Source organism: Silurus aristotelis (assembly GCF_946808225.1).
Source record: "Silurus aristotelis genome assembly, chromosome: 18".
Taxonomy (NCBI): domain Eukaryota; kingdom Metazoa; phylum Chordata; class Actinopteri; order Siluriformes; family Siluridae; genus Silurus; species Silurus aristotelis.
This window is the reverse complement of record NC_139591.1, coordinates 5,489,491-5,514,645: the sequence shown is the minus strand read 5'-3', so window position 1 is coordinate 5,514,645 and position 25,155 is coordinate 5,489,491. Positions and strand designations below refer to the sequence as shown.

Below are 25,155 nucleotides of genomic sequence, written 5' to 3'. Positions count from 1 at the left end.
ATATATATATATATATATATATATATATATACAGCTTTTACTGGAAACTATTATTATTATTATTATTATTATTAATTGTACGCCTAACAAACATTAAGGATTCTTCTTCTTCTTCTTCTTCTTCTTCTTCTTCTTCTTTCGGCTTCTCCAATTAGGGGTCGCCACAGCGGATCATCCGTCTCCATACCCCCCTGTCCTCTACATCTGCCTCTTTCAAACCAACTACCTGCATGTCTTCCCTCACCACATCCAGAAACCTCCTCCTTGGCCTTCCTCTTTTCCTCCTTCCTGGCAGGTCTATCCTCAGCATTCTTCTACTGATATACCGCATGTCCTTCCTCTGCACATGTCCAAACCATCTCAATCTCGCCTCCCTCACCTTGTCTCCAAAACGTCCTACATGCGCTGTCCCTCTAACAAATTAATTTCTAATCCAGTCCATCGTCGTCACTCCAAATGAAAACCTCAACATCTTCAGCTCTGCTACCTCCAGCTCCACCTCCTGTCTTTTACTCAATGCCACTGTCTCTAAACCATACAACATCGCAGGTCTCACCACAGACCTATAAACTTTCCCTTTCACTCTTGCAGACACTCTTCTATCACACCAAACATTAGGGGTTGCATTAACCTATTTCTAAACTTATTTCTAAAACTCATTGTTTATAATGATGAGCGGAAGGTTGTGTTCAATCCTCATTGATACATCTGGATTCCAGAAAGCATGTAAATCTGTTTAGCAAAATATGATCATAAACCAGTTACATTTTTTGAGGATGTATCCCCTCTAGTCTTATTAGCAAACCAAAGACATGGGGGAAGGGGTCCGGTGGGTCAGTGGTTAAGGTGTCGGTGTTTTGATAGAAAGGTCATAAGCTCAAATCCCAGCCTTAAATCCCCAGCCACAGCTGGGTCTTTAAACAAGGCCCTTTAACCTCAATTGCTCATTTGTGAAAATGCAAACATTTTGAGTAGCTCTGATTAAGGATGTCTAACAAATGCAATAAATGCAGTATTTTATTTATAAATTGATTTTTAGATTTATTCCCCCTGGTCTAATTAGTGAAACAAAAACATGGGGGAATTGGTAGGCCAGTGGTCAAGGTGTTGGTCTTTGAATGGGAGGTCATAAACTCAAATCCAAGCTCCACCAAGTGGCCACTGCTGGGCCCATAAGCAAGGCCTATAACCCTCAACTGCTTAGTTGTATAAATTAGATAATTGTAAGTCACTCTCGATAAAGGTGTCTACCAAAAGTCATAAATGTAATATACAGATACTTTTCCTTTGTTCAGAGTTCACACATTGGTTGAAAGTGGTAACGTGAATCTCCACTATGAAGCAAAATATTGCATTGTATGTTACTGGACATTCACAAATTCGATTTGAACTGGACTAGAAACATTCCCAGTCACTATAATAATTGTATTAATAATAGAATAATAATAGAATAAAAGTATAATAATAATTCTAAAAAATAATCTACAGAATGAGTTTGGGAAACAGTCAACAGTAAATAAAGCAGTAAACCAGTTTATGTACAGTGAAGCAAAAATGTCACTATGGACAATGCTTCCATTTTGCATTAGTTTCCAGTTTAATACAATAATCTGAAGTACAAATTATATTATTAAGTTCTTAGTATGTGGGATGTCCCCCTTTCGCTTTAATGACAATGTGCACTTGAGCTCACATTTGTTTGAAACCTCATTAAATATTTTAGATCGAATCCTTCTAATAGAGAAGTTAAGGCATTAAAATTGAGATTTTAAAACAGTGCAGAATTTTAAATATTAAAGGGTCAAGAAATATAACATGTAATTCAATGAAAAAAAAAACAGACAAAAAAAGTCACACACACACACACACACACACACACACACACACACACACACACACACACACACACACACACACGTGTGTGTGGTGTATGTATAGTAGATATTTAGAGGGGCTTTTAAATTTCCTCAAACTCTGATTGGTGCAGACAATGCTGCCTTTTTGTTTATTTGCTTCACTGCAGTTATCAAACCAATTTATAGTTAGAAACATAAATAACACTGTGGAAATAACTGTGGAATAGTAATATCTGGAAACTATATTCTAAGTTGTCCTCTGTGTCATAAATGTGATGATTTCTGTGTATTGACTTCAATTTAGCAAACATCTATCAGAGCCCTTGACACTGTAAGGGCAAGATGTTAGCATTTAAACGTTCTGCCTCAATAAATTCAATTAAGTATTTTCTTTTAATAGTCCATGAGTATTCGTAAATCATATGAGCGTAAATTGCTGTAAAGTTGCAGTAAACTGAGGAACTGCACTTTGAGATGCCGTGTCAGTTCAGACACAATCTTTCTGCCTGAAGACACAGCAAATGTAATCTGTAGTCGGGCAGTTGGCCATATTTTTTCTTAATAGGAAACACAGAGTCAAGAAATGACCGTCATATCTCAGCCTTTAAATATTTAGCGTGTCTCCCCGAGCCATGTTCCACGCTGTTCAGAATCAATGAAAGCTGAGAAAGCCTGCAGCCCTTTGCCCACCCAGCATCCCTTTAAAGCACAGCCCTTTATGATGCCTTATGTGGGCCACTACACAGTCCAATTTCCAGTAATCTCTAAAGAGATATAGAAAGCATGAATCTTTTAGATGGCAGGAAAAGGAAAAAAATCTAACAGGTATCTGATACTGGGCAGAATGGCATTTGGGAAAAGTCCGCCCAAAAACAGCTTCTGCAAATGAACACAGAAACCTGCAAGCTAATCTACTAATAGGGTCTATGGAATAAGCAAAAGAGTGTCTCCTGTTTGTTCTGCATGTTTTGCATGTAAATCGATATGCGTTTTGGTTAACAGCATTGTACCTAAACAACATAAATCAGGCTAAGATCAATGCTAATAGATTGATATTACACCTGTAAATGACTGTGTTTATAAATGAATAAAATTGACAGAAATAGCATTTTAAGAAAAACAAAAGTGCTGTATACTTGTCACATGTACTTTTTTTTTTTTTTTTTTTTTTTTTTTTACAGCAGTGATTTTCGCATATCCCTGTGATGTTATGAACTTGGGTCAGTGCTCAGGATTAGCCGTGATACAGCGCCTCTGGAAAGTTAAGGGCCTTTCTCAAGGGCCCCATTAATGGCAGCTTGGCAATATCCAAGCTTGAAACTCTCACCTTCTATTCAGGACCCTAGATAATATAACATATACATATATACATATATACATATATAAAACAATGAACATGATAAAAAAGCAGCTCCAGAGAAATACATGTTATGGACAAATGACTTTCTGAGCGTACCTTCTATATTCAATTCCTGTTTGCTGTTATAATAAGCTCCACCTTTCTGGGAAGATGTTCCACTAGATTTTGGAGTGTGTTTAGTAAAAGTCAAGTACTGATGTAGGTGAGGTGAGGAGGCCTGGGGTGCAGTCAGCGTTCTAATTGAACTCAAAAGTGATTAATTGGGTTGACGTCAGAGCTCTAGAGCAGGCTACTCAAGATCTTCCATTCCAGCACATGTACATCATATCTGTTGGGGCTGGGTTTGTGCACAGGGCATTGTCATGTTGGAACAGGTTTGGGTTTTGTAGTTAAATGAAGGGAGAATTTAATGCTACTGCATCCAAAGGCATCATATACAATTGTACCAGCTTTGTGGTAACACTTTTGAGGAAAAAAACGTATCTATCTATCTATAATGCATATATGTGAGAAGTTTAAGTTTACTGTTCCTGGGAGGGTCTTTGGGATCTAGACTCTTCATATAGCGCATAGTGTACATGCGAAAACATACTTTCTGATCAAGCAACTATCTGTGAAGTACATGCGGAAATAATTAGACTGCACACGTGTACACGTGTCAAAAAGAATGCATATGTGTACAAAATCAGTTGTTGGGATATCGGAGCTGTGTATTTATCAGCGTGAGAATATCCACAAGGAAACACTGCTAACACATCCTTTAGAATTGCAAACGGGTACTCCATCAAACTATGTGCTGACACCGACAAAACAAGATGAAAGAAGAAGAAGAAGAAGAAGAAGAGAAAAAAATACATCAATTCGAGAGCAGTATCATTGCATGGTTGGTTGTCAGATTAATGACCACCATGGATTCAGGAAATCAATATGTTCATGTACCAGGCATGTATCTGTGTTTAGTTTTATTTGGACATGCCAATTATATATAATGGCAAAGAGATTCGTATTGTGCTCTGTTTCCTCAGATCTACAGAGGAGAAGAGTGAAAAGAGGCTTCACGTCAAATAGAGGTAACACAGAGCTAATGTCAGGCTGTCAATATTTCATAACAAGCCATGGCCTCTCATTTTCAAACCATTTCTTTTATTCCTTTTTTTTTATCCACAGTGCACTTTGGGTGGAAAAGTTGCTAACAAAGACTTCTAAACAGCGTTTTGAAGCTGGACGAAGCTCCTGAGGGAACGCTCATCCTCTGTGACCGGGGAAATCGATGGTGATAGGTCGGCATTGTGAATGTGTGCAGCCTCGGTTTTAATGAGGAAAGAGCGAGAGAGAGAGAATCAGAGGAAGAGAGCTAGAAGTAAAAGGAAAGTCAGAAAAGAGGTCATCACAGCAGTAGGGAACAGTTGTGGCAGAAGAATGAGGCCCGCTTTATGAACCCCCCAAAAAGAAATCTAAGAAACTCGCAACACTGTAGATGAAGGGTAGCTTAAAGGGTATTGGAGCTTCATAACATGTTCATAAGCACAGTATAAACATTATAGAAAACAGCAACCGAAGTTTATGTCAACACTGGTGTCATTTAGTCTTTGAATTACAAAAATAAGAATGAGTAGAGGTCCTATGCAATATTCTTTATGAGCTTTACATCAGCCACTTCAGCAAAAACATCTGTTTACCTATTCATTCATGCAACTGTACAATCGACCAATCATGTGGCAGCAGCGCAATGCATAAAATCATATAGATGCAGGTCAAAACCTACAGGTAATCTTAATATCAAATCTTGGATTTAATGTTGCATCCACATCAGTCCAAATCAGGGGTCCCATAACTACGACCCCTAGATTTGGAATGGCCCACTGAACAATGGCAGAGACAAATTTTTTTTATTAAATGTAAAAATCCCCCATTTATCGCGGTGGTTACGTTCCAAAACCGCCCGCGATAAACGAAAAACCGTGACAAACAGACGCAGGTTATTTGTCAAGAAACAGTGTTGGTCTTTAAAGAATACAATCTGCACCGACACTATGAAACCTACTACTGAGTTAAGCTTAAAAAGCCAATAATACTGGTAGTCACTCCGGTGCTTTTAATTTTCTGATACTGACCGACCAATTGAAAATTATGTGGCCCTTACGAAAAAAGTTTGGGGACCTCTGATCTAAATAGTTCCGAAAACCGCAGTTGATGATATCAAATAAGGATTTCTCCTGCAACATGCAGATGGTAGAATTACAAATTAGCATCCAGAACATGACCTATGGACCCACCCGGCCTTATGTTTACAGTTCAGGTTGGTGGGGGTAGAATGATGATGTAAGGAACTGCTTTCTTGTAGCCGCTTAATACTTATTTTTTGAAAGTCACAGCCTATCTGAGTATGGTTGCTGACCATGTGCATCCATTATGGCCTTGATTTACTCATCATAGAAGAGCTACTTCCTGAAGAATAATGCATCATGAATGTGAACACAACAATGAGTTCAGTGCAATTCACTGGCACCCTAAATCAACAGGTCTGACTTTTTTTTGCTTCAATAATGAATGTGCAGCAAATTAATCCACACCAATTATGTGATCCGATCATGTATACATGCATCAAAATCTCAAAGAAAATGTAAAAAAAAAACATGAAGAATTACAAATGTTCTAAAAACAAATTGGGGCCTTTAACATTTCCCAGTTCAAAGTGAATACTCCATTTCTATTTATTTGTCTGAAAATTGTGCTTCTTAATTTATTGCTTAATAAAAATAATAATGATAATAATAATAATAATGATAATGATAATAATAATTTATTGATATATATAATAATATATTGCTAGCAATCACTTTTTCCCACCCCCTTTTCACGCCAAAAGGCAGTGTTGGGTTAATAAATGACAGAAGCTGTAAGGAAAAGTGCAGCCTTTGCTGGCTTTCAGTTTCTAACCTCTATATCATTCATGCAACATACACTACATGTGGTTCTCTCTCTCCCAGGAGTAGGTTTTGCAGCTTGCACTTTCACATGTTCTGTCCATACATCAAACAAGGTTCAAAAAGGACAGTTAGCATGAGGCGAACAACACAGAGATCCCCAAGGCCTCCAGAAAGCCGCCAGAGCTGATTTGAGGTCAGATCCGAGGTCTCATCGTCCTTCCAGCAAAAGCTTTTGAGAATTCGAATGTGTAACAACAGCATCTTATTCAACACTTTCTCTAAATACCACATAAATTAACAGAAAAGCCATGCGATGTGCAAGGCATCTATGGGGTGCATTGATTTTGTGAACGCTAGACATTTGCCATTTTTAACTTGATTAATAATTATATAACAGCATCGTTTAAAGTGTTTTATTGCTCTTATACCATAGCAATTTCTTTCATGGATTTCTAACCTTTTATACAGTGGTTACATTTAAAGGTAAAGCTGAACATCCATGTTACTTCTTTTTGTTCCTCTTTCTATCTCCTAACAAAAAAAATAATAATAAAAGTGTCATACAACCTCATATTGAAAAAAAAACTCCTTCCATTACTTTTTGTTAACACTTATTTAACGGTAAACAAAATTCACCGTTCAGTTTGTATACCTTGGTTTTTATATGTTGGTCAATTTTCGGTCTAGTTATGGGGAAGAAATGCAACATCAACAGTTTAGATAAAAAATTTTTTTTTAATAAAATCTATTTATAAAAAAAAAAAAAATAATCTATAAAAAAATAGAATCAATGAAATGAATGCGATACACATTTTTATTATATTGATTACATTGAGTTAGCGATTAAATTGGCACAAATTAATTTGATTAAATACAATTATATACATGGAGAATTTTTCATTAAATATTTTATAACTATTTATTTAATATCATTAATTGACATTCTAGTATAAGGAAATATAACCCAATATTATAAGAATAAAAAAATATGTAATAATTTTTTTTTTATCTGTACAAAGTGTAATTATATCATTAAATATATTTGCAAAGGGTTGAGTAAGTCTTGGTGAGTAGGTGCTCTGGGAGTATCACTAGTTTAATGCAGATGAAGCTCAGCAATGTCCCAGACTTAATTTACTCTTTTAGAGCCCAGCTGGACACCCAGGCACTTCTACTGCTGCCCTCCCGATCCCTCCTCGCACTTCTGCTGACATCTCATATAGTTTCCTGTCTTCGGGCCTAATGCAATTTGGTGGGCGCGCTACCACTGAGCACACAGCACCAGAGACTTTAGGGTACATAAGCTTTCTTCATTAACACAATATTTGCAATGCCGTAATGAAAGGCGATTGCATTAATAACATATTACACTACTTTTACCGCTTCTCTCCAGCGCGGGGAAAAAATTGGCCCCATGTGGTCGGCAGTAATTACAATGAGATATACAGCACATAATTGCAACTTTACAATAACTTGAATATAAACATTATTTCAGCCCGCTATGAAGCCAGTCAGTTAATTGTTGGCCCGTTAGTCCCATCACATGGTGGGCCTTTGTTTTTGTTACCCTCAGGATCTGACTCACAGTAATATGGTTCATTATAAAGATTTTTTTCGTAGTGATGCAATATTACAGAAAGACCTGCTATTTGTACAGCACGCATGTTAATAGTGATGGAAAAGCAAATAAAATAAGTAGCAATCTGATCCCCGGTCAGGGAACCAACCCCAGCCATTAGGGTTGCACAAGCCTTAGTACCAGTCCCAAGCCCGGATAAATGGGGAGGGTTGCGTTAGGAAGGACATCCAGCATAAAAACGTGCCAAATCAATCATGCGGATGATCCGCTGTGGCGCCCCCTAATGGGAGAAGCCGAAATAAAGTTTTATCTATGTACAAGATGATAAATCTTAATCAAATCAAATAATACAGACAATCAAATAACATTTCGAATGACAGCCAAACACTTGTATCTTTGCAGTGTACTTAAATCAGCACTTTAAAAACCTTGTGTCTGTGCCTGGGTGTGTGTTTTTTACTATAATTACCAAATGCAATAAATGTAAAAATGTTTATAAAAATAATAATTGCACAATTAAAAAAATATATAATTCTGTTGCATAAAATGCTGATTATCAGTAACTTGCAGTCTTTAAATCACTGAGGCAGTGTTTTTAATACTTTCAGAGTGAGACATGGGTGAGGAAATGGTATATTCCAAAACTTTGTTAGCCATGATCTGTACAGAGTGTCCGTAGCATAGGAAGTCCAGGAATGATCTCTAGTGCAAACTGTAGATCGGACAGTGAGTGAGTGGGAAAGGGGGCATTATAAAGGGGAGAGTAGATTGGAAACAGGTGTAGGTGATTAGTAGGAAGGCGATACTGAGCGAGTGTGCTGAGTGCAGGAGGGAGGCGTGGCTGGTGGTTCCCTGACACATATGTGACACATATATAACTTTAGTTACAGCAGAATGCATTGGCACAGACAGTGACAAATGGATATTCTACTTTCCCCCAATTCTTTTTTAAAATGACTATTTTTTCAGGGCCCTGAATCATTTATATTCAGTAGTCACACTCCGAATTCATTTGTAGTCTCCATCAAAAACACCCATTGAAAGTATAAATAGGTCAGGGTCTAAGAATACACTCAAGCTAAAGTCGAATTAGACAAGAAAACCTATGAAACGATATACAGCACAATGACATGAGACTTAGGAAATTGCAGTTTTTGGAAGGTAAAATCATGAAATGGTACCGAGTTCGGTAAATAGCCTGGTCTTGTAAAGTAAGGCTAAGGCTAAGATTTTAGCAAATAAATAAATAAATAAATAAATAAATAAATAAATAAATAAATATACAGAAACAAAACAAGCAAAAATAGCTTTTGTGGGTAATGAATGGAAAACTATCAACCAAAGTTAAAAAGAAAAAAAAAATTCAGCCCAGAATTTAATTAAAATGAATAAATCGGGGACGCCATTGAAGATCACGTGTTAATTATAAAGATTAATATGCAAATCATTCCGGGTGGATTTTTTACCTTTGATATATGCATCAGTGTATGAGAGTTCGGGCGAAAAACAAATCAGTTTTGCTACACTGTGTTAATAAAAAGAACCCTTTTCAATACGAAGCTAATTTTGATCAGTCTCCACGGACAAAAGCGTACAGATCTGAAAAGTCAGCAGCTTTATTGTGCTCTCTGGTTTAATGCGGTTTGACCTCTGCGTTTCTCTGTTACAGAGCTCTGATTACATGCTCACGGTCTGAACGTCCAGAGGATGAGTCCTAAACATCAAAATACTGCAGAACTGCTTAGAGTCCATCCCCCCACATCCCCCTACCCAGATGCTGCCTGTACTTTCAGTGTCTGAATATTAGCATTTTATTAAAGTGCAAATTGGACACAGATAATTAAACATTAATACCTGGGGAAGAACACTGTACCATCTGTTTGTGTCCGCCTCGCTCAGTAAAACACACCGAGGCACCGGCAGAAAAACTGGCGGCTCAATAGCAAACACGGCTCATGATAATGGCCTGAAGTGTCCGTAAATCTGCAAGAGGAATTGTTTTTTATTTTTATTTTTTTTATTAAATCTTCTGCTGCATTATAAATTATGACTATGCTGACTAGTAATGTCTCTTCCACTTCAGTGAGCAAAAGACAGACAGGTTGGAACGCACAAGGACAGCAAATGCGAGACAGAAGAGAGATGAACTTAAACACAGAAGTGAAAAGTAGTAGTAATTAAAGTATTGTATAAATAAACTCTGATGCATTTGGCAAGTGGCTGAACAGACAGCAGTGGCGTAATGATGATGGATGGCTGCGTTACACAGCTGGTATTTTACAATCAGAAAGGTCTCAATTATGCCAGGTTGAGTGTGTGTGTGTGTGTGTGTGTGTGTGTGTGTGTGTGTGTGTGTGTGTGTGTGTGTGTGCGTGCGCGCGTGTGTGAAAGTGTCTGCTAGACTCGTGGGACTTGCGGGTCTTCTCAGTGACTTGGCTAGAGAGCATCTGCTTCATCATTTCCAGAGCAGCCGTGTTTTCAGCACAGTGTAAGCAATCTGAATAAGTCTCAGCCCTAATCACAAGCCCGGTGGCATTTCTCCTCCCCCCACCAAACCCCTTGAAATGAAACAAACTCAATTAGCATTAAAAAAGCAGCCCCTCCACAGCGAAAGCACAATAGTGCACGCATGCGACGGATCCGCGAGCCCTGTTTAGCGCCAGGCGCCCTGCAGCAGTCACTCAAACTGCACTGTGCGGGCCATCTAACGCTCGCGATAACGCCGTCTCGTTACGATGTCATATCCTTCAGGACCGACTTCCTGTCAGCTCAAACAATGCCGTGACACCCACTCCACAGTACGAGCCAATCAAATTCCCCGAAAGTGAGAAGAGGCCATTTTATAATCCCTCGCCGTATAGACAGCTCTTGAGGCTGACTGACAAGGAGAAAGAGAGGAAAAAGGGCACGGAATATATAATCTAGAATACATTATGCACACAAGTCTTAGGCCCACGTCACTGCTGACACAAATTGGATAGAGCTTCGTGAAACTTGAGGGAGTTCAAGCAAATTTTAGACGAGGCACGGCTAGCAAAAGCAGACAACCTGCACGACTAGCAAGGAGACGAGGGTTGCCTCAGTGCTCTGCCCCACTGTGAACTAAAGAACACAAAACTTCTTTGAAGAATGCTGGGAGAACAATGTGCCAATACAAGTGGCAAACACTAAACACAGACTTTGTCTGTTTTATGCGAACATAACGAGGACACGATGCGCTTTCATCCGCTGGTGCAATTAATGCCCCGGATTGAAGCCACTGATGGAGTGGAAACGATGCACAGCAAAACTTCGAAAGAGGGAAAAAGATGCCTGACAATTTTAGATGAAGAAGTTTTTCGGAAGCTGGTTTTCAAAAGAGAATCTTGCTTTCTTTTACTTTCTGTAATGAACTGCCAGGAGGACAAAAAGTTTGTTTCTCTTTCATTTTTTTGTTTCAGTGAGAAAATTTCCTTAATATTTAGCAATTTATTTATAAAAAGTTTATTCCAAGACATCATAAACAGATTATTGGTGTATCCCAGAACAAAAAAAACAGTATTCGATGCTGTTTATAACAAATATTTAAAACTTGGAAAAGCCTGCAGTCCTGACATGAAGACACCAGGACAAAATGAGTGGTGAGCATAGTTATTTGATATCTTAGTTTCAGGAAAAATGAACAAATGCTAAAATGTAATATACAGAATACGTTTACATACTTGATTTTAGACAATTTTTCAATGCTTAATAAATGTGTTTAAGCTTTTTTTAATAAACATTTGCAAATGCTTTGTATGGTTTGGGATGGAGCACTGTGTTGGAAGGGCGGAGCCAATTTTGGCACCCTTGTGTTAGAAAGGCTAGAAATGGATCTTAGTCATTGTGAATTGAGTAAAAATGTGCAAATATTGAATAATTGTAGTTGAGTAGAGAGTTGCTTATATCTTTGATACTCAGTAATCAGTAAGCAATGACTTAAGTACAGTAACAAAGTACATTTACTCAAAGTAAGTGCTTGTGGTCAAAATGCAGGCCATGTAGAAATTCCATACAAGAATTTCTACAGGAAATGGCAGTGTGCCTGAGGATATCATTATAATACCTAAAGGCATGATGCCTGTTTGAACTCTAAAGACCTGAGAACTGCTTCATCAAGTGCTCTGAGAATGCACCGTGTCTCTCTGGCTTAAGCAGTCGACTATGCAGCAGGAATCGGGTCAGTCGTGGCTTCCAGCTGTTATAAAACCGAGAAAAACATGGCACGAAGATGAAACCCAGTCAAGGTTTGTACATTTCTCTCATTTCATTTCACACTGGCGACCCGTCAGCGGAGAGACGCTGTGCTGGCAGACAGAGAGAAGAAATTCACTGCTTTTGTGAATGAGATAAATGGGGAGTCGGCATACCTCACAGCTATGTAAAAAAGTGAAAATGAAAAAAAAAAAAATGAGGGGAAGTCAAAATGAGGGGAAGTGTGGAGAGGGATGTGAGAAAGAATCAAAGACAGGGAGGCAGACAGATGGATAGATAGGAAGCGAGAGTGAGAAGGAGGGGTTTTGAATGACTCATTCCTTGCCTCTGACTGCAAAGCTTGGTAATGGATGTTTTTCACGGCTGTTAGAAAGTTAATCCTGCTGCATGCTGACGTATGTAATTGCTGTTGTTTGGCAGGGAGAGGGATACTTAAGCTTTGAGAACCAGAAAAGAATGCTTTACTATGCAGGGTTTTTCTAAAAATAATTTTAAAACTAAATAATCTAAAAACATTGCACAAAGATCATCTAGGATCTGGGCATTATATATAGGATACAAAGATTCACATTTTGACCCTATTTTCTGTAATTTACATTTACATTTATAGCATGCCCTTCTTACCTATGGCTACCTACTATTATTTTATGTATAATATATAAAATATAATTTTATAATATCCGCCACCATTTTGGGAAGATGCTCCACTAAATTCTGTAGTGTCCTTGTGGAGAGTTGTGCTTATTCATCCACAGGGGCTTAGTAAAGTCAGGTAGTGATGTAGGGTGAGTTGGTCTGGTGTGCATTTTTTTTTACATTACACCATACGTAAGTAATCCTTACATGCATAGCACCATGCTGATATTTTAATAATAGCAAAATACTAGGAGTAAATCACAATCTGTAATCACTGAAATCACGGTACAGGGCAGATTATATTTCCAGGGTATATATGGTATAAACCCCTAATGGAAGAATCCGAAAGAAAGTTATATAATGTCCTTTAATTCATGCATGTTAATAGCTAAGAAAAACAGTATATGTTATTACATTGGTATTATGTGCATATATACAGATAGTTCCCAAATTATGATGGCTCCACCCTTCACTTGCGAACCGGCAATCGCTCATTTGTCTGGTGTCATTACATATATACTGTATAGTTAATACAGCATGGTGCTGCCAATTGCTCCGTTTTGCTAAATTATGTACTGTAATTTGTCAAATTATTAACAAATTACCAAATACTATCCCATACTGATCACCATTCATAAGACTGCTTTGCAGGATAGGCAATGTCTCCACTTACAATGTTTTCCAGTTAAGATGGGGTCATTGGAAGTCCTATTAATTCCTTTTATTTATAGACAGCTCAGTTAATAAGTGCCCCCCCACCATAACCCACCACTTTTATTTAGGCAAAACAAAATTTTTTCATATCAATCCACTACTGATATTGAAACACAAGATTAGCCTGCCTGTGCTGCTTTATAGCTACAAAAATAGTTATCTAAAGTTGTGCAATGTTCACATAAAGCTGACAAAGCGTATCGCTTGATAATGAAGAGACAAGTTTAACAGTGGACACTCTGAGCATGAAGTAAACTCTTCAATCGAGTTCAGGGAAAAAGGCAGGTTTGAAGTGGAGTCTAGCCAGCGGCGACACACCCAACTGCTCCACTGCTCATAACGTGAAGTGTCAGGAGAGATGAGCGGAGCACAGAGAAGACATGGATTAGGGCTCTAATGAGGGGTGCTGTGTCATGTAAAACACAGAGTAATTGAGAGTGAGAGAAAGGAAAATTCTAATTAAGGTTATAAATCACTCATGTCTGGATCCATTACCATAGCCATAGCTCTCTCGTGCGGGTTCCTGATCCTCCTTCCAAAAAAAGCTCAGCGACCACAGAGGGGACAGAACAGTAGACTGATGATCTAAAACTGAGAACTGAAATGACTGAGAGTTAAACGCACTCGTCTTGGGTGGGAGCCGGTATGCGGAAGATGGAGTTTTAGTGGCGTATATTGGGGGAATTTATTCGAGTTTTCACTTGAATTTACTACAGACTGCTGAGTCAATAGACTTTTAATGGACATGCATCTGTTAGGAATTATGCAGAATGTCTGTCACAGGGCCGTAAAATAACACAGGCAAATCTAAAAGCATTACGGCAACAGATATCACAGCCGCGACAACTCCAATGCTTATTTTTAAAGGTGAGGCCACATGTTTTTTTTTTTAGCTTTTGACTTTTTTTTTAATCTCCTGTCGAATTCACCAAAGATGCTAACAAGAAACCAGGTTCAAAAGCAGTTGCAGACACCAATTCAAACAATGCTCTGGCTAAATTATTGGCAAGCACATTAGCACTGTTCAACACCTTTCTCGCCTCATTTCCCCTCATCCCACCGGTGTGTTCAGCTCCTCATCCCTCTTGAGATGCACTAAGCAGGAGAGCTGAGGCACGGTGCAGAGTATGAGTATGGGTGTGAGTGCGAGTGTAGCAATAGGGGACTAGCAGGCTGTCAGGACATTCAAAGTGACCTTTTTCAAGGTCATTAAAATGGAGAACACGAAAGAGGGACCCCTTTAGGTGCGACTTGGCCTTTAGTTCTGCACAAAAGGCTGTTGTGTCTGCAGACGGCAACTGCAAGATCATATTATTGGCCCTTAAATAGAACGTGTGCTTTCCTTTTTTTCGAATGCTGAGATTTCAAACTTTTTAAAATATTAAGACGGAGAATACAATAAAGGGTATTCGAGCAGGTCTTCATGTTCACAAACCCCGCACGCACACCCATTTGTGTATTGCACACAGTTTCGAAGCATCATACGCTCCTGTTTCTTATCTTTCTACACCACACATGCTGGTATTATATTCTTTTTAATTGATTTATTTCTGACCCAGAAATTCAATCCTATTGGACTGCTCCACAGAAGTGTGCAAATTCTGGTGTATCCAATGGAAAAGCTTTGCATCTCTTCTTGTCAATAAAAGAAACCTTTTTACTGTCGATATGTCAATGAATGCAAATCTAAGACATAGAGGATGCTACGCTCTTGTTCAACAGTAGTAAGGAACATAGGCTCAGCCGCACAACATTTATAATCAATATAGGGTCACCAGGAACACCATGTACTGTATCATGTAAATGCACCGGGGGCCTTTCACCTTGTAGTCCGATCAATTTACAATCGTTTTCCAGGCATTCAGAAACCTCGATTGATTTCCCACTGTAACAATTACAGAGCATTAGCACCAGCGATGTAGGGCGTATAGGGACCGACAATTTTAGGTTTGAGTCGTCGTTTCAGCCCGTGGGTGGTGTGGAGGCAGCGCAGGAAATGGATTGAAAAGCGGGTTCATTTTTTACACTCGGCAGCACCGCTCTGCCATTGCTCAGGATTATGGCAGGCTGACAGCCCCGCCTTTTGCGAGGAGATTGATGCTATACAGGCCTCTGCAGACTAAGACAGTATATAGTCTCAACCCTTTCTTTCTTTTTTTTTTTCTTTCTTGACTGAAGACTTTATTCTATTCAAACTCTATAATTAATTCCTCATTCCACCACTCTGCTCTACAGAATAATTATCGATCGGGTTGAATTCAGCTCCAAAATAAAAGAAAAAAAAAATGTCTGAAAACACTCGGCGGATCTCTGAGAGGCATTATATTCGTCTTGCTTAACTCTTCATTCATGACAAGATGCCATGTGAAAGCCCTACTCAGCCAGAAGTGCCACAATTCTATCAATTTCCACTTGAAGAGGTGGAAGGCACTATATAGGGATTATCTGTGTCTCACGAGACAAAAATGCATTCCTCATGTTGTAATGATTTCCTCTTTTTTTTTTTTTCTCGAATGCATTTTTCATCCAAGGACAAGACAGTCACTAGTAGCTCAGCCCAAACAGCGATGACCTCCTGGCAGGCTGATCCGCACATGGAGTTTAGTCTATCAAGCCGTGTGAAAGAAAGAGATAAAGCACATGATCCTTTCGGAAACTGTACTCTATTCACCAGGCTTTAATCTTCTTCCAATATCCCCTGCAGTCTTACAACCTGATATTGAAATCTGCTTCTGTTTACTAGCTATCCATTGAAGAACGCAGGTGCAATGCATATGCCCTCGAGATGAAGATTAAAGGTTATCAATTTAGTATATTTCCTTTTCTCATAAAATAAAATAAAAAAAACAGTTAATGTAGATGTAAAGCGGAAGTCTTGCAGAATGTACTGTATTAACAGAGCTGAGTGATAATCAAAAATGTTATGTCTGAATAATGAAGCAGACAAACATTACAAGCCTGCATTGTTAAAAAAAACATTTGTCCAGCATACTGTACTTTTAGAGTCACATATACAAGGAATTGTAAATAACCGAGATTCTATTTAAAATACATGGTAGTTCAACTAAATTCTCCAAAATGTTATATCTACATCTTTAATACATTTTCTGGACAAAAGTTCTATGTTGAAACGGCGCATGTGTGATGGGCCATGAAAATCTTGCTAGTGCACAGGGTGTTCCTGCTCACTTTTGAAGGTTTCTCATATCCAATTTAGCTCAGTGCCATATTGGACTTTGCTTAACTTGTAAACGTTGACATGTATGTATCACAGCACTTTTAAAGACATTACAGAAACATTATTTTAAAATTTAAAAGGTGTTAAAAAAAAAAAGAAAATGTAAACAAACTTTAGTAAATCATTTTTGGATTGTCTGGGTGTCAACATCTAATTAATAGCTTACAAATGCAAGATTTTATATATATACTGTATATATTACCGTATTTTTCGGACTATTTTTTTCCTACGTTTTGAACCCCGTGGCTTAAACAACGAAGCGGCTAATTTATGAATTTGTCCTGGGTTTTTCCCGGTTTCACAAACTTCAAGCTAAAAAACTGAGCGACATAACATTAGACCAATGAAATTTCCGAACGAAACGAAAAAACACACCTTGCTGCACGGCATCCGGAGAAAAATTTTTTTTTTTAAACCCACGACGATGCCAAAAGATAAACTCCCGAGAGAAATAGTTGTGAAAGGAAGGAGGAAGACAGTGAACAATTACTTTCTTGGTCGGCTACTGTTTAGATACAAGCCGTTGTAACGTGTTGAGTCTGGGTGAAGGGAGAGCTCGCTAACTCCAGTTGCAACAGAAATCATATAAGCACAGACAGGTTTCCAAAACTCGTGCTTTTTTATTTTTCTTGGCAACAGCATTAAGGGTAAGTCAAAGAAACTTAGAAATAAGCATCAGAAAATAATAAGGACATAATCCTCGTCTTGAACACACGCAGTAATACTGTAGTAATAATGCAGTGGCATGCTATTCCCAAAATACCGCTATGCTCCTAAAGGAAGCGCAACATATTTCACGTGTCTTTCGTTAAGGCCTGTGTAAAATACATTAGTGTAGACGGCTTATTTATCTTAAAAATAATTTTTTTTGTAAAATTCAGTGGGTGCGGCTTATATATGTGTTTTATAGTCCGGAAATTACGGTACATGATAATAACTAATAACCATCTCTTAAGCTTTGGCTGGCTACCACATTACAATTGGCTCCCCATACATGGCAAAATTAATTGGTAAATACTCCAAAAAAAGATTATTCATATGAAATCCCAGCAGTAAATTTAAACAGCCTTGGTTTTTTTCCCCCCTATTCTTTCGCTAGACCCAGAACGAGCATAGGGACAGCAATTACTGTGATAAGTTAACTAATAACCTAATAAACTAACACAAACAGAGGGATAGGTTGGATTTTAGCACCTTTATGCAAATAAAAACAAAGTTTTGTTGCTGTTCGTAGCAAATGAACTACGACTAAGCAGAGCTGCTGCTAACAGAACTCCTGCTGCTGTTGAATTTATCTGCATATCTTGTTTTTATGTGTAGTCAGCAGGACCTATTCTTTTCTTGTAAAAACAAACTTGCACATTAAATACATTTGGTAACGAATTTCCACCAAATATTGAAGCACTTGGCTCAAACATTGACCGCAATTTTGTCTTTCTTCTTTAAGCCAAACTCTGGATAACAACACAAGCCAGTTTACCACTATTCCCAAGAATAAAGTTTCTTTTCGGCTTCTCCCGTTAGGGGTCGCCACAGCGGATCCTCCGCACGTTTGATTTGGCACATGTTTTACGCTGGATGCCCTTCCTAACGCAACCCTCCCCAATTTATCCGGGCTTGGGACCGGCACTAAGAGTGGCTGGGGATGGTTCCCTGACCGGGAATCGAACCCGGGTCGCAGCGGTGGGAGCGCTGCATCTTAACCACTAGACCACCAGGGGACCTCACTATTCCCAAGAATACAGTACAAAAATAGGCCATCCACACTTGGCCTAATGAGCTGTTTATTCAAAATGCAGTTTTCCAGCTCCCCACATACTCCACACACAAACACTTTAAAATCCCCTGTAAGCTTGCTACGTGTGCTACAACCATGCTGCGTGGGGCTGAGAGACTTCTTGATTAATTGTCACTGTCGTATGGTGTCAGCAGTGACGAGGCTGTGTTCCACTGGTCTATTTTCGAACCACGCCTGCCTTCACTGCGGTGACTAATTGCAATTCCAAAGCATACAGGAAACTGATCGCTAAAACAATTACCCTGACTGAGTCAACCATAACGTCTCATCAGTTATATAAATATGTAGATATATGCTTTGATATTATGCCATCGAGTGTTTATTCATCATCAGAAGCACTGCAGAAAAGGGAATACAGAGATACAGTGCTTTCATTCGAGTGAGAGTGTGTAAGAAAAAAGAGTATGCAAACAGAGAATACCCATGTTGAGGCCAGATCCTGAGAGACTGAGGTGAGGGAATGAGGCAGGAACACATCCACTTACCTCAGGAAAGGCCTAAGCGCTGGGCTGCTTTTTAGTTCTCAGCCTCTTCAGACCTACCTGACAATCACTGAAACAAACATGGGTCTGACAACAGTAAATCAGCTTAACAGATCCTTTTATGTCACACCATATGATTTCAGCAAAAAGGGCCAGCCACATTTTCTCGCTTTCAGACTGTCACTACAAGATGGCAAGAGAAAACAAACCTGATTCTTTTGAGTATACAGGGGCTGTAGACCATATAGTGACCATTTAATTGACAAATTGGATTTAAGATAGAGCTTTTGAGATTGGAATTAGCATTTACTGCCTTTTGTATGACAGAACTTTACATGACTAAATATACCAATTATCAGAATGTGAGGAAAGTTTATTCAGTTAGTAAAAAAATTTAGCTTCGAATTCGTTGGTTAGGTTAGAAGACTGCAAAATCACATATAAAAACTTAACAGCTGCCACATTTTCCCATTTCTTTGTGTGTTTTGTGCTGTCCAATGAAAAACTTGCACTGTTTATTATTTCAGCTAGTGCTCTATTCTAATGTTAGCATGTTGATGCGGTTGACAGGGAATTGAGTCAGCACCAAGAAACTCTGCCTCCACACACTAGCAGCATTGAAAACCCGACACCCCTGAAAGAACTATCAATCAAAAGTCAAATTTTTTCACACTTTTTACAGTTGGGGAACGAAATAAACTTTTTATTTTTTTGTGATTTGAAGCATGGAACAGCTTGAAAACCTTGCGATTTTTGGTCGTCTTTTGAGAAAATTCACACGATAGAATTCGCGTTGATTTTTCAACAGCCTTTTATCTGAATCCCAACTCATTTGCATGCTAAGCGATTAAGCACTAAACACTTCAAAATTTTCGTTCAGTTTATCTGATGTTGAGTTGCTCTTATAAGCCATGAGGCGGAATAGCATTTATGCGTGGTAAACATTTAATGTGGCACAAAAAACAAAAACAGAACACAGATTACAAAACCCAGCAAAAGAAACTGAAACGTTGCAAATAGATGTCTTTCAAATCAAACTTTGTGCAAAGGCGTTTAATGGGCCAGAAAGTTGTGCCGAGCAGCCCAGCAGCAGATGGCCAATCGGTCGGTGTGATTCTTGCTCCGCTGCCATGCTATTGTGCCTCTATCTTTCTCTTTCTTCCACTCTCTATCTGTCTCTCGCTTTCCCACCTGCCCTGCATATCAAATTGCCACTCTGGCACCTGGGCAACCCATCTACTACGCACATCATCAAAGTAAACAGAGGCGGGGACTTTATCTGTCCCGCTCTATAGACTGCCGCTGTTGAGACAGCGAGTCATCTGGTGCCATATGCTTCAACCCCATCCACACCACAGGTCATTAATGCCACTTCTTTAATTATTTAAGTTTAATTAACCTGTCTCGGTGGCTTTGCCGACTGCAGCATGAGAGGAGCCTGACAGAGAGCGCTTAGCTTTGTCAGGAAGCCATCCTTGTTAGAAATGCTAAGCATTGGACAGATCAGAGACAAGAGATATTCTAATCTTCTTTCAAACAACACAACAGACTACATGGATGTCCGACAAAACTGTTGGAAAGCATTTCCAGGTTTGACAGATTGTCCTGGACTTGAGCCACTTCGTATTCTATTGTGAGAAGGAAAGGAAAGAGACCGCTAAAGACAGGATAAGAGGAGCGTGTGAAATTTAAGACTTTTAAAATTCGAAGTGTATAAACACCATTTCATCAAGTTGATAAATATGTTTGAGTAAGGAGTTACATAAACAAATATTCATTGGTCTACACAACGCTTACTTTTCTGTACATTAGCAAAATCAGACTATTATGATATTGTAAAGGATTTACACAAAAAGCCAATTAAACTTATTATTAAAGTTAAACACCGGGACAACTTTTTATTCATATTTGCCAAAAAAAACCCAAAATAAATGTTAATTATAAGATTATGCTTCTTACACCGATCAGGCATAACATTATGACTACCTGCCTAATATTGTGTTGGTCCCCCTTTTGCTGCCAAAACAGTCCTGACCTGTCGAGCATTAACAGCATTAACTTCTTCAGCAATTTGAGCTACAGGAGCTCGTCTGTTGGGTCGGACCACACAGGTCAGCCACGGACCACTTTTGACCCACGGACCACAGACCCACAAGAGCTGCAGTTTTGGAGATGCTCTGACCCAGTCGTCTTCTAACACATGCTTCTAACGTCAACTTTGAGGACTAAATGTTGACTTGCTGCCTAATAAATCCCACCTACTAACAGGTGCCATGATGAAGAGTTAATCAGTGTTATTCACTTCACCGCTAATAATGGTATAATGTCAAAATGTTATCCCTGATCGGTGTATTTTAGCATATAGGATTTTATGGATACTTGGACAGCACACTGTAACAAAGTTACGTATATTTTTGTGTTGGATTTTGTAAGAAATTCATTTAGTAAAACTTAGATCAATGTGAGAAGGCAGTAGAAGGCATATGAGCAATAGCATTAGTCAAGTGTCATCTGTCATGAAATGATAAACTTCAACTAGGAGTGCATTATATGAAACAAAACAAGCCTTAAAAAACGAAGCCCTTTAATGAAGTACATGAAATGCTCTTTTGCTGGCCTTTTTCCTCAAACAAACATCGTCCTCTTACATAGTACTGCCTCATGGGGAATGTGGTTTAAAGCCTATGCTGGCAATTTCTTTCTCCTTTTCTAGCATATTTTGTGCAACTACTCCAGCTAAATACAATTACTGTACACAGCAGAGCGGAGCGGCGAGGATCCGCGGGGACTGGCAGTAAACAAGATGCAGTCAGGAGGTGCGAGAAAATTGTTCTACTGCTACCTAATTTAATTGGCGCAGCCTCCCTGGCCAGCCCCGGGTGACCATTACACAGAATCCGTGTAGACGATGTGGTTAAAACCGCTGGAGGCCACAGAGATTCGTCTCATTTCTGTTATTTTCTCCCGACGGACGTCGGCTTCTCATTCTCTTTGTCACAAATGAAGACTGCATTGAGATAGAGAAAGGTTATCTACTGCTGTGACAGGTTCATGAATGCTACAGTGGCAATGCAGAATAAACAGAGATGGAAGCAGACAGAGAGTGACGTTACAGTTTCGCCAGCAGACAGAGAGAGCAGCCACTGCTATATGAAACCGCGTGACCCCCGGCTCGGGTGCCGAGCCAGAGATACTCAGGTGTATGCTGGACAGAGGCTAGAGACAGTGACCCAGCCATCACCTGCTGCTCCAATATAGCCTGGTGTGATTCTCCACTCAGCCAGCTATCATAACCTATCATCATCATCTCGGGCTGATTACAGTCTGTCTGGGTATAGAATGGCTACATGTCTGCTTTTCAGTCAAAAATAAATTCCTAGCAGGTCATAGTATAGCACGTCAGCGATCTGTTCTACACTGCATCACGTTGCTGTTTCCATCAAACTTGTTTACTTTCGCTAAAATCATCTAGTGACATATTTGCCATAAATTTGTTAGGGATGTGTTGAGGGACGCTAAACGTTTTAGCATCTCGGTGGAAACGCTGCTCGTTCTTGTCGGTAACGGTGTTCATTTCTGTTCGACTTGCTCCTAAGTATATGCACTGAGTTTTTACAACAAATAAAAACCCTCACCAGTCTCTGGGTCCACTGCAACTAGTGTGCAAATGTTTATCAAGATGCAATATCTCTTACCACTTAGTGTGAGCTTATGACCTCATATTGGAAGTAGCACATCTGACCAAATCCTACACCTTGACTCATTGCTTATTATAATAGTAGACATTTTATTCAGATCTGTCCTGAAATCCTGCACATCATTTAACATAGACATTTATATGCTGTATATATCCATTTAAAAACAGCATAAGAATCCTCTTTCTGAAAAGCAGTGCCACATTGCTTCTATTAAGCTGCTGGGACAGTGTACCTGTGTGTGTGTGTGTGTGTGTGTGTGTGTGTGTGTGTGTGTGTGTGTGTGTGTGTGTGTGTGTGTGTGTGTGTGTGTGTGTGTGTGTGTATGTGTGTGTATGTGTGTATGTGTGTTTTACAGTATATAAGTCTAACGTAATGCGGTATGAGTATTTATTTAATGCTCGAATTATCCACATCCAAATATTAATAAGATGTGGGGTAAGGTCTATACCAGCTATTTAAAAATTTTTCATGAACCACTGTGAGGTTGCCAGTAGTGTCAGCGTGGTATGTAAATTGCGGCTCCGACAGTTTCACAACCTCAGCTTCATCACTCAAGTTCATAATTAATTCCCACAAGACTTGTGTGTTTGACTGTAATTTAAAATCCAGTTCGAGACCGAATTATTTTGGTTTTTACTGGCCTGCAGAGGCACAAATATTTTTTATTATATTCATCAAAATACAGTATAAACAATATACCGTATTTTCCGGACTATAAGCCGCTACTTTTTTCCCACGCTTTAAACCCTGGGGCTTAAACAATGAAGTGGCTAATTTATGGATTTTTCCGGGTTTTTGCCGGTTTCACAAGCTTCATGCCACCAAAAAAACTGAGCCCCATAATATGAAATTGCTGAACGGGTTCAGGTGAACCAATGAAACTCTTTATATTAAATCAGATGCGCTCCCACTGAATCGGGCCGCACCACATCATAAATATGGATGATGTTCCTCTAACATTTGACCTGCCGCTCACTCGGACTGTCTACAGGAAATGCGAATCATTCGTCAAGCTGAAAACAACCGGGCATGAAAAAACACACTTCACCTGTGTTCTGAGCTGCACGGCATCGGGAGAAAAGCTTCACCGATGGTGATTTTTAAACGCACGACGATGCCAAAAGAAAAACTCCCGAGAGAAATAGTTGTGAAAGGAAGGAGGAAGACAGTGAACAATGACTTTCTTGGTATGCTACTTTTTAGATACAAGCCGTGTAACAGACACTGTCTTTCATTAAAGCCTGTGTAAAGTTCATTAGTTTTAGTGTAGACACCTGCGTCTTATAGACAGGTGCGGCGTATTCGTGTTTAAAATAAAAATCTTGGTAAAAAATTCAGTGGGCGCGGCTTATATTTGGGTGCGTTTAATAGTCCGGATATTACGGTACAATGCGCATATTGTGCAAACAGTTATCTAGTTATACGCACTGGAAATAATTTCTTATTTCGTTATTTCAATAACTTCTAAATAGCAAGAGAAAATATCTTTAATAAACAGCAAAAAATAACTCTTTTTGACATTATTATAACACATTACTTTTAATTTGTCTTTTTGTATTGACAGATGCTCCAAAATAAATAATATACCATTGGTATAAGACAAAACTTGAAAATAGTAAATTACTCTGATATACACTATAGAGACAAAGGTATTGGTACAACTGATTTTTCCAGCCATATGTGCTTCTTCCCCAAACTGGTACCACAACATTTGAGGCACACAATTATATAGAATGCCTTTGGATATGGTAGCATAACATTTTCTCTTAACTTGAACTAGAAGGCCCAAACCTACAGTATTCCAGCATTGCAATGCCCCTGTGCACAAAGGCAGCTCTATGAAGACATGGATAACATGGGATGTAGTGGAAGATCTCCTGCTATAAAGCTTTGACCCTTTACTCTACTGAAAACCTTTGGGATGAGTGTGGAAACTGGCTGCACCCCAGGCTTTCTCACCTCATCTACATCAAACCTGACTTTACTAACACCCTTGTGGCTGGATGAACACACATCTCCGTGTGAACACTCCCGATTCTAGTGGAACATCTTTCGAAAAGAGATAGTGGATCCTATTATAACAGAAATGTATAGTCAGGTGTCCACAAACATTTGTCCATATAGTGTTTTTCAACAGAAGATTTGAGATATCTTTACTTACAATGACATTGTGACCATGTTCCTCAATGTAATGCAAATCAATCAGGTTAATGAATGTGGTTTGTACTGCAAGCTTCATATTTGACCTCTTACTCACACAACCTTTCTAGCAAAAAAAAAATAAATCGCAGTTACTTCCTTAGCACAGGATGTCAGCGCACCGTGTGCACTGGCATCAGAGATCAGCAAATCCATTATTGCAAGCCATTAATGATATCTATTGGTGGTCAGGTTCCTTGACCTCTAACATCCACCACATGGATTTGAGCCACCGTTGCCTCAGAGTTTCAATCACATAAGCACACACTAATCACCACCAGGGTTGGCAATCCACCTATAATCAGCCCAGTGTAGTGCAGTTTATTACGTGAGGATGTGATGGGAATGTAATGGGAGTTAGATTTTTAGTAAAGGATTCTTTGTGTTCCCATTACAAATGCTCTTGAGCACTGTTAGAAATACCCCTGAGCG

General features: G+C 39.0%; 1 protein-coding gene across 4 annotated transcripts in view; it reads right to left on the bottom strand.

Moving 5' to 3' along the window:
* cadm2a (cell adhesion molecule 2a) overlaps positions 1 to 25,155 on the bottom strand; it is a 380,897-nt gene that overhangs the window by 121,519 nt on the left and 234,223 nt on the right. The window lies entirely within an intron of this gene.